Here is a 10,102-nt window from a genome sequence, read left to right as displayed (position 1 = left end):
TTACTCATTCATTCATTTATTTACAGTTATTGGTGAATGGCTTTTATTGAGAAATCATTGTACAATTCAAGAAACGCATGAATTACTTAAGTAAATTCTTAAAGAATATGAAATGATTAGTTGATATCCACTACCACTTATTACATGAAGTCAACTCAAGAAGTTCTAAAATAGAAATATGTCAAAATTCTTACCTAGTGATAGCAACTAATCTACTCTTAAAATTAATTTCATCTTTTAGGTGTTAAGTGAAATGTTCATTTGTTATACTATTTTCTCTACTTTATCTAATAACTGTGTATTTATCAATTTAACAAACCAGACATTTAAATGCTATTATTATCTGAGCTATAGTTAAACGTTCTTATATAAGTAACTATAAGATAATGATTAAAAATTAGAATTTCAGTGTGTGAATAGCTTACAAATTGGAAAAATGAATAATTAGCTGGCCTGCAGAATCTGGACATTGTTTTTAGTGTTTTAGTGTGACTTAATCAATAGCTTATACTTTCTGATTCCTATACTCTCTTTGTTATTCTCTATCATTTTTTATATATTTATTCTTTATCTAAACTGGATGTCATTTTATTTATTTAATTTTTATTTATTAGTTTTTTTCTTATTCACTTTACATCCCACTCACTGTCCCCTTCCTGATCACCGACTCTCACAATCCTCCTCTATTCCCCCTCCTCTTCTCCTCTGAGTGGGTGGGGACACCCATGGGCATCCCTTAACCTGGCATATCAAGTCTGCAAGGGTATGTGCATCCTCTCTCACTGAGGCTAGACAGGGTATCACCGCTAGAAGAACATCCCACATTTGGGCAATAGTTTTTAGGATAGCCCCCATTCCAGTTGTTCAGGACCCACATGAAGACCAAGCTGCACATCTGCTCCATATGTGTAAGAAGACTTAGGTACAGCTTTTATATGTTCTTTGGTTGGAAGTTCAGTCTCTCAGAGTCCCAAGGGTCCAAAAAAAAAAAAATAGAACGAACACTTCATGCATTTGCTTGTCATCCTTGTGCAGGGGCCATGCTAATCTTTTCTGTATTGTTCCAATTTTAGTGTATGTGCTGCTGAAGCGAGTTCACCCTTGTTGTTTATAATTAAATTCAGTGCAGAGTGTCTTAGGAAACCAAATAGTGTTTAACTGTCCAACATGGTGGAAGGACCAGAGGATGTGAAGAAATCCTTGAAGATTTATTCCAAGGCCCAGCTTTCTCTTTCTAAAACCAAGGTTGTAGACACCTTGTCTACAACACAGAGATTCACTCCAGAAACTGTAACATTGCCATTCTCCATTGGCCTTGCATGTGCTCACACTGGCACTGGGCCCCAGAGAGAGGCAGAGGAGAAAGGGGGTTCTCAAAACAAATTGGGGAAAACACACATGGCCACAGAGTGCCCAAGATTTTAAAGACCAGAAAATCTCTTGCGATTCTTTTCTGCACCAACATTTAATTTTATTGAATTACATTTTGAGAAATAAGGATAATTCAGGGATAGGGTCCAGCCATAAGGTTCATGAAAGCCAGACACACTGCTAGGAGCTAAAGATTCCTGGGAAGACTGCATCTGAGGTCTATGACCTCTTTTGAACCTTTTACCCCTTCCTTTTAAAATGTACATGGTTTTACTCATGTTTGAAAGAAAAAAAGGAAAATAGAAACAGGAACAATATAAATCGTTAAAAAGACGTTCCAGGGGCAATGATACGGACAGGTTCCAGGATATGGGGAGAGAGGCTGTTTTTAGAAAAGAAAATAACCCTATCCCCTTTTCTTCCAGCTTCAGGTAACAGTGAACACCTGTAGCCAATATTCCCAAGTGAGGATCCACTCCAGGTTCAAACCCATGATGCTTTCCCCATACCCCTCACTATTGTGAGCATAAAACAAGGTTGAAAGAGAAACTGGGCCCCCAAACACAATCCTTGGAGGAAGACACATGGCTGCTGACAGCTCAAGCTTTACTTTCTTCTGTGTGTAGACCACCACTAAAATGGCATCGGACAGTCAAGGGTTTGAAACTGATAACTCTGTGTATGTGGACTTCAGTGTAAATATATTCGTGAATTCTATTGAGAAAAAGAGGTACGACAGAGGTGTCTCATTTCGCAAATGTCCCTCTGCAGCCATCCGGCCTGTGCTTCTCTTTGTCACTACCCACCACAAATGATTTTTTTTGCAATAAAAATGAACTCCCATAACAAATTAATTACATGGGAGAGCAACCTGCACTTCACCCAAGATTTCAGGTATTATTTTTCATCAGATATGAGTTATCCAAAGTAGCTAAGAGATGATTAGCAAAGGTCTTTACTGAGTATGGGTTCCAACCAGCAAACACAGCTGTTGACATAGCTTTCTTTACTCTAGTGTTTTCTACTGAGTGGCAATCATTTTTATTTTCCTCTTCACTTTTGGGGACTTAGGGTAATCTGGGAGAACATACACTTTCTGCAAAAAGAGACAGCGCAGGCACATTTTATTTGGTTTTTGTTTCACAGTAGAACTTTACGATTTGATAGGAGCCTCAAACATGGCTTGTCTATCGTGAAAGAGCCTTGAACTCACTACTCCAGGTCATGTTTACTGAGTTGCAGGTCTCAGACGACATGGGGCTTCTGAAGAGTAACTGGGGTCCTCATTCCCTGGCATCAAATCTTGCCTTCAGGTTTGAAAATGTTGTGAATGCTTAAGAGTAAATGAGGACACAGTCCGTCTGATGGAAACTACCTTTCCCCAGGCGAGCAACCTCAGTTAAGCTGTAATGCTGCCACCTGGTTGGTGCAACAGCAGACTACTGCCTTTACTTCCCGTGCACTCAGGCTTGGGGGAAAGCCTGACCTCTAGACACAACACACGTCAAAGTTAAAGTTCACATTGACAGAGTCCTCGTCTCAAAAATTATTTTGTTGACATGAGTACACATTTGTCATATCTGTGCATGTATGTGTGTGTGTGTGTGTGTGTGTGTGTGTGTTTGCAAACATGTTGGCACATGTATATACAAGGAGGGTGCCAGAGGTTGTCTGGTGTCTTCCTTAATTTCTCTGCACATTATATATGGAGGCAAGGGTCTCTTACTGGAACTTAGAGCTTGCCAATTCATCCAGCTGTGCTGGACCGCTTGTTCTGGGGATCCCATCTCTATCTTCCACAGGCTGGGACTACAGGCATCCTGCCAAGACCATCTGAGATTTACATTGGTGCTGGGGAGTCAAACTAGTCCTCCTGTGTGTTCAGCAAATGTTTTATCTGTTTATTTCATCTCCCAAGCCCCTGCAAGTTAGTTCAGACTTACCTCAAATCTGTAATCCTCCTGTCTCTGCCTCTTCAGTGTATGCTATCAGCATGGGCCTCCATAACAAGCTCACTCTTGAAAATTTTAAAATGTTGCCATGAGTTGAGATTTAAAATGAATTATCTCTATTTTGTGATTATTTGTTAACGTAACTTTACAGTAAATGCAGTTTTTAAGACTTCTGTTTTTATGATTAGCAGGTTCAAGCACACCACCTGAAACAGCTCCACCATGAGTTTAACAAAGTATGTGCTTTGTGGCCACTTGGCTACACACTGTGACAGCTATTAGTGCACATCACATTATAAATTAGCTGGCCAGGAGTGATGGTTCATGACTTTAATTCTGGCAGAGAAAGGTGGAGGTGAGGATCTCTATGAATTCAAGACCAGCATAGTCTACATAGCAAGTTCCAGACTGGCCAGGGCTACATAGTGAAACCCTGCGTCAATAAATAAACACAAGCAGACTAACTTTTGCTTTCAATTGACGGAGACTACAGAGGACTGGTGTTTACAGTGTTCCCCTTCACACACAGGAATACTGCTTTCTTCCTATGTAATAAATCCAGGCTGCCCCTTTTGTCCCTAAACTCCTCGTTTTCATCATCAGTTTGATGAACTTTAGCTATCCCCTCATCCTGAAGAATACAAAAAAACACATTATTTCCTCCTTGCCTGTAAAGACTATGTGTCAGCTTGGTTTAAAGCTGACAGTGGCTGAATGATGTTCTTGGGGTTTGCATAAATACACAGAAGATGGAGGTGGTCAGAGGGTCAGACTACTCCTCTGTAAGACCGGATGCCTGGCGCTTTGCTGGGGCTCGGCTTCAGCATTTCAACTCTAATCTGCATTTGTGAAATGTATTTCTATTTCTTCCATTCCTGACATTCATCTCAGCATCCCAGGGAGATGGTCCATTTTATGGCTTCTATTTTACTCAAGAGAAATAAGAAACAAGAGCTTTAATGACTTTTCCAAAGTCAATAACAAACCACGAATCAGGATTAAAAGTCTGCAAATGCCTACCTAAACCTTTCCAAAAAATAACGGATGCTTTTCTGTTTAGCTAACTAGAGTAAGGACACATTAGATAAGGAGGTAGTGCCTGGTTCATAACATGGTGACATCATTGCATTGCTGCTTCAGTCTAAACAGTTAATACTCTTCTAAACTTCTCAGCATGTCTACCATGGTTGCTCACTTGGGTCTACCCTCATGTTGAATCTATTTGTGAAATCACCCAGAGAAAATTCTAGTACAAGGGGAAAGTCTTTCTTCCTAATGGGCAGTCATTAATTCAGATTGCACTGCTCTTGTGATATGCACATGACATGCCCTACTCAGCAGTGATGGAACTGACAAAATAGAAAGCTGACTCAGGCTTTCACGCCAAATCCAGAGATCCTGAGGACATTAGCTTACAAGAGCTGCGCCTGTTTGCAAAACGATTCTATGGTTTCTTTTCCCACTTTTGAAGCTGACTCCTCTGTCGTTTCCTCGGGTCCCGGGAGGATTGTAAGCCCACAGAATCTGGGAGTCACCTCTGGACCCCTGTTTCCAAAGGCTTGATACATGACAAGAACTGAACAAAAGTCATGTGGCTGTCACTCTGTCCCTGTTGCCCTTGGGTACCTTTAAAAAATAGTAATACAGATTAGAGGCAGAATTCTGAAAGAAGCAGGAAATCAAATTTTTGCTTAAATATTTTATAGCTGAGGACAGGGATATTGCATAGTTAGAAATCATATATTCATGTTTGAGATCTTGAAATCCTTGAGAAATAGTCATCTTAGACAATAAATAAAAGTAAATAAATAAATGAGGGTGGGTTCCTTTGAAACTGAATTTGGTTTAGGAGGAAATCTGTGTTGAATGAATGAGTGTGGTGTTCTCCAGGGTTACCGGCTTTCTCTACAGTTTGTAAGTATGAATGGTGTCTATGGGCTTTAATGAGGGTCTCTTGTAAGACAGAAAGGCTGTGAGGTTTCAATTTTACTTTGGTCAAGACTGAAATGATTAGTGGACACAACTTTATACTGCCCCCTGGTGGTACCATGTTTAATGGTGCTCTGGGATTTCTCCTCATCTGAGTACCAAGCCTGGATGTGAACTTGGTTTAGGTAGTGCTATATGGATGTAGAACAGCAAAAACTCATTTTCTTCAACATTCAGATGTCCTCCTATTGGTGCTATTTGCCCAGGGCATGACTTGAGTATCAGGGAAGAAGGCAAATTACTTATAAGAAGGATATCAAGATTCCAATGTAGTTTTCTCCACAGGCTCCCTGGCAGGGAGTTGCCCTAAGTTGTCCACTGTACTTGATGACTTTGATACAGAGTCATCCAAACCAATTCAGATTCACACACATTAGCACCTCAACCTTGATGCTAAACATGGGGGTCATTTGAAAAGTCAAAGGTCATTAATGTCATTAGCTTTGAAGCATTGAACTTATGGCTTAGAAATCAAGAAATGGACTAAAATAAAATGAAGCACAAAGTCCCAATAGGTCAGGAATGTATCCCATTCACTGCTAGGTTAGACCAGTGGTAACTTATAGCTCACAGCTCTTCTCTTTCCCTCACCCATGAGCTGGAGATTGGTGAGACTCGCTGTCTATGTCTCTGCATTGTGCAGGGAGATGCAAGAGAGACTTGGATTTCAGGATCATTTCTTCTCCTGAAGCTTCTGAGACAAACTGGGATTGCGAAGACTCAGAAGATATGCCCTTCTCAGCACACAGAAGAGGTGGGCTACAGATAGACAAACCTGATCGGGAGAGTCTGAAACGACATGTCCAGAGGCAGTTCTAACTAGGGTTCGTGGGCTGGGGAATTGAATAGAAGAGAGAGGTCACCTTATCAGAATTTTTTGGGCTTCCTATATTTTGAGCTTGCACATACTGGAATATAAGGAAGACCTAGGTCCATCGGAGGAAAGTGACTGCTAGCAGATCTTAAATGACATGCAAGCAAAGAAGGGTGACATGAAACTCTTAGGACACCATTTATTCCATTGTCCTGCAATGTAGGCAAGGTTGGTCTAGATTTTGTTGGTCCTCTTGCACTACATTTATGTCCCTGCTAGAATTTTGAGCTCAGTACAGGGGGATATACCACCTGGCTCTGCCACAAACCAAACTGTCCACATCCATTTTCAGAAGCTAATAAAGATGGCTAACTTCACGGTGTTGGGGCAATAGTGGCCTTGGTCAAGTTTTTCCTTCATATCTTGACAGCTGAAGTTCTTCTACATCCTTGTTGAGCATGCTCTTTCTCACACTGCATGCAGATCTCCAATAATGATGGATCTTGTCTTAGCCTTGCTTGATGCTAAGCATAGCTTACATATAGAATGTTCTTTGATCCTAGTGGGTGGTTAACATTAGATCAGTACACAGCTGAAGCCACATCCTTCAGTGACTTTGTCTGACCACTCTCACCTCCCTTTCCCATTCCTCTCAGGCTATACTTATGATCTTTCAAGGTTATCCCAGGGCAGGCAGGACCAGTCACATGACAGAGTGGTACATTGACTAGAGGGTCCAGCCTTGATATTTCTATTTCTTAGTGGCTCCATGAGATCCATTTTCATATCCTCCACCTAGAGAGGATATCCTTTAACAAGTGTGTTTCTTAGTCCATTTTGGTCAAAGTAGTTTTCACAGTGAGAGAAGAATAAAGGGAAGGCTTATAAATTCATATAAGGATCAAACCCCAAACACTCTAGCTGTTTCTATGCTGTCTTTGAAACAGACCCCTTCATATAGCAGAGTTAGAAAAGCAATGTAAGCTGAGGGTGGATTTTGGTAATAGCTTGGCTCTGTGTCATTTTAATGGGTCAATGGGCAATTTATCTTCTCTACTTTCTACCATGAAGAGTTCACTTAATCATAGGATCCTGTTTGAGTTACTGGAATGGCAAAACATGACCAAGGCAACTTATTAAAGAAAGCATTTAATTCAGTGTTCTTGGTTTTAGAGAGCTAACGTCCAGGAGCAGTATCGTGGACAGCTTGGTAAAAGTCAAGCAGGCATCTTGCTGGAGCAGCAGCTGAGAGCTTAAGTTTGCTTCACAGACACAAGGCAGAGAAAAGAAACTTACCCGGGGATAGTGTGGACTTTGGAGATATCAGCACTCATCCCCAGTGACACAGCTCTTCCAACAAGGCCACCTAATCCTTCCCAAATGTTCCACCAACTGGGTACCAAGCACTCAAGTATCTGAGCCTATGGCGCTCATTCTTATTTAAACCACCACAGATGGTAATGAGTCAGATTGTTCTGGTAAATTAATAAGCATGAGGGCTCAGCCTGGTATTCTTGTTCACCTAAAATATATCCAACCAACTGTCCCCTGCCATGAACCTCCCCCCTGCTCTCAACAGATTCGTTCCCTGTCTAATGATGGAGTCTATGGTGGGTATTACCAATGTCAAGTGCATATGTATGCTACCCCCTTCCCTAGAATGTAGCTTTCTTTCTCCTTTACAGGTCTGTAATATTGGCATACTTTCATATTAATATGTGTGCACTCACAAACATAGACATTTAGATACATATTAATCTATCCATATATTTATGTTTAAAACTCATTCACATTTTACATGTAATATAGAGAAAATATGAAGATACATCTAAGTTCTATGACTTTCAGGTACAAGTCTCCTTGTCATCATCCATCTCTTAGACATGTGTTCCAATTCTATGCAAGATCCCTAGAAGTCTGTTTTTGTACTTTTTTATTTCCCTGAAGCACTTGGCTCAGAGTGATGCAAACCATTGATGCTTACTCAACAGATGATGGTCTCCCTAAAAGAACAGAGCAACCAGCACCAACGGGACTACAGGGAGACAAACTTCTCAGCACAAAAGTGAGCAGCATTTGTGCTAAGAGCAATGTGGGTGCCCTGGAGGAAAAGGGTTTGGTGTTTCCTTTCCTATGGACACAGAGTCTGAATTTTCAGAGCACAGCATGTGAGTAGACATTAGGAAAATACCCAATTAGTGTGATGACTCAATCAACTCAGACTGCAGACTTGAACATTTGAGTTCTGTACCTAACTTGAACAGACAAAGAGAGAAGGCTGCCATTTCACACACTTGATTTCTCTGAGGCGAATTTGGTTTTGTTTATTTGTCACTTTATCTCACCTGCCTGCTCTTCCTTCATTTATAAAGTGATGTGTTTGGAATAAGTAAGCCTGAATTTGAATGACAAACACACTTCATGTGTTGAATACCTTGTTTCCAGCCTGTGGCGCTACTATGAACCTAAGGAGCTGGAGCTTAGTGGAAGGGAATTAGATGTACTTGAAAGGTGATGTTGAGGCTTTCCCCCACTTTCTCCTCTATCAATTTCAGTGTCTATGGTTTTATGTGGAGGTCTTTGATCCACTTAGACTTGAGCTTTGTACAAGGAGATAAGAATGGATCAATTCTCATTCTTCTACATGATAGCCGCCAGTTGTGCCAGCACCATTTGTTGAAAATGCTCTCTTTTTTCCACTGGATGGTTTTAGCTCCCTTGTCAAAAATCAAGTGACCATAGGTGTGTAGAGGGGGAGGGGGAGGGGGAGGGGGAGGGAGAGGGAGAGGGAGAGGGAGAGGGAGAGACTGAGCCTATTATGTTCTTTTGAAACCTCAAAGTTCACTCTCAATGATACATCTCCTGCAAGGCCAAACCTTCTTATTCCTCTCAAACAGCTCCATTAAGCAGAGACCAAGCATTCAAATATATGAACCTATGAGGTTCATGACCATTCAAACCATCACATCTGTCTCTAGTAGCCTATGCCTCAAACCCTACTCTTTCCTCTGTCGGCTGTTCCTCAGACACTGGCTTTCACTATATGCACCAGTTTACTACCCAATAACACCCACTGCTAAAAGGAAAGGAAAGTAGTTAATTTATTTATTGATTAGGGACTCTTGTAAAAACTCAGAGTGGTAATCTAAAATTTAGTAAAACCTTATGTTTTCATTTGCTCATGGCTCTGCCACTAACCTACAGTCAACAAGCTTTTATATAAGTTGTATTTTAAACAGATATACCTCTTTTGATAAAAATTAGGAGAAAAATTGGGGGACATAACTTCCTATGTTTTAGGTAATTTATATTGTTTTCAGTATTAATTATGGCTAAAATTTGAACATGGGAGAAGTACCCCAGGAAACTGAATGAGGAGCAGAATACGGATTCTTCTGACCAAACATGTACCAAAAACTCACTCATTTAAAATTACTGATATTAACAATTCAGTGGTAAAGGGTGTTGTTATGTTATTTAATGGGAAGAGAAAAAAATGATGTTGGAGTCTCAATGGAAAGAAGTTGAAAGGTGACAATTAACAATTAAAAAGGTAGCTGGTGCCTTTTTACAGCACATGCTTATTTTGAAATGTCCTCTGAGCTTAGGAAACAATACATTTAATCAAACGATTCTCATTCTTCTCCCTACAGCTTATAACCAGTGGGTTTATTCCGTGAAATACTCCTGGAGCAAGCTCGGTGCCTGAGCATTTTGGAACGTCATTAATGCAATAAAGAAGACGGCACAAGAGCAATTTGCTCTTACAACTTTGTCCTCTGTCATCCAGGTAGGTGTGTGAGAAATGTTATTTTTAGTGTCTGACTTGCATTTCTACTGACTAGGCATTTGCCAGTCATTTTTGGGCCCCTGCTATAATCTTGGCAGCCAGGTAAGAAAACCCCTTTTCTTGACTAGGAAGCTCAGCTTCAAGAAGGCTAGGCTATTTGGAGTTAACTCGTGTGTTCACCAAAAT

General features: G+C 40.6%; 1 non-coding gene across 1 annotated transcript; it reads right to left on the bottom strand.

The window, feature by feature from the left end:
* Positions 1-990: 990 nt before the first annotated feature.
* On the bottom strand, positions 991-1,093 carry LOC115063650. The gene has a single exon (XR_003843536.1). It is a non-coding gene; the product is annotated as a U6 spliceosomal RNA (small nuclear RNA).
* Positions 1,094-10,102: the final 9,009 nt, after the last annotated feature.

This window comes from Mus pahari, chromosome 3 (genome assembly GCF_900095145.1).
Source record: "Mus pahari chromosome 3, PAHARI_EIJ_v1.1, whole genome shotgun sequence".
Classification (NCBI taxonomy): Eukaryota; Metazoa; Chordata; class Mammalia; order Rodentia; family Muridae; genus Mus; species Mus pahari.
The sequence above is the reverse complement of the archived record's forward strand: the minus strand, read 5'-3'. Positions and strand labels throughout refer to the sequence as shown.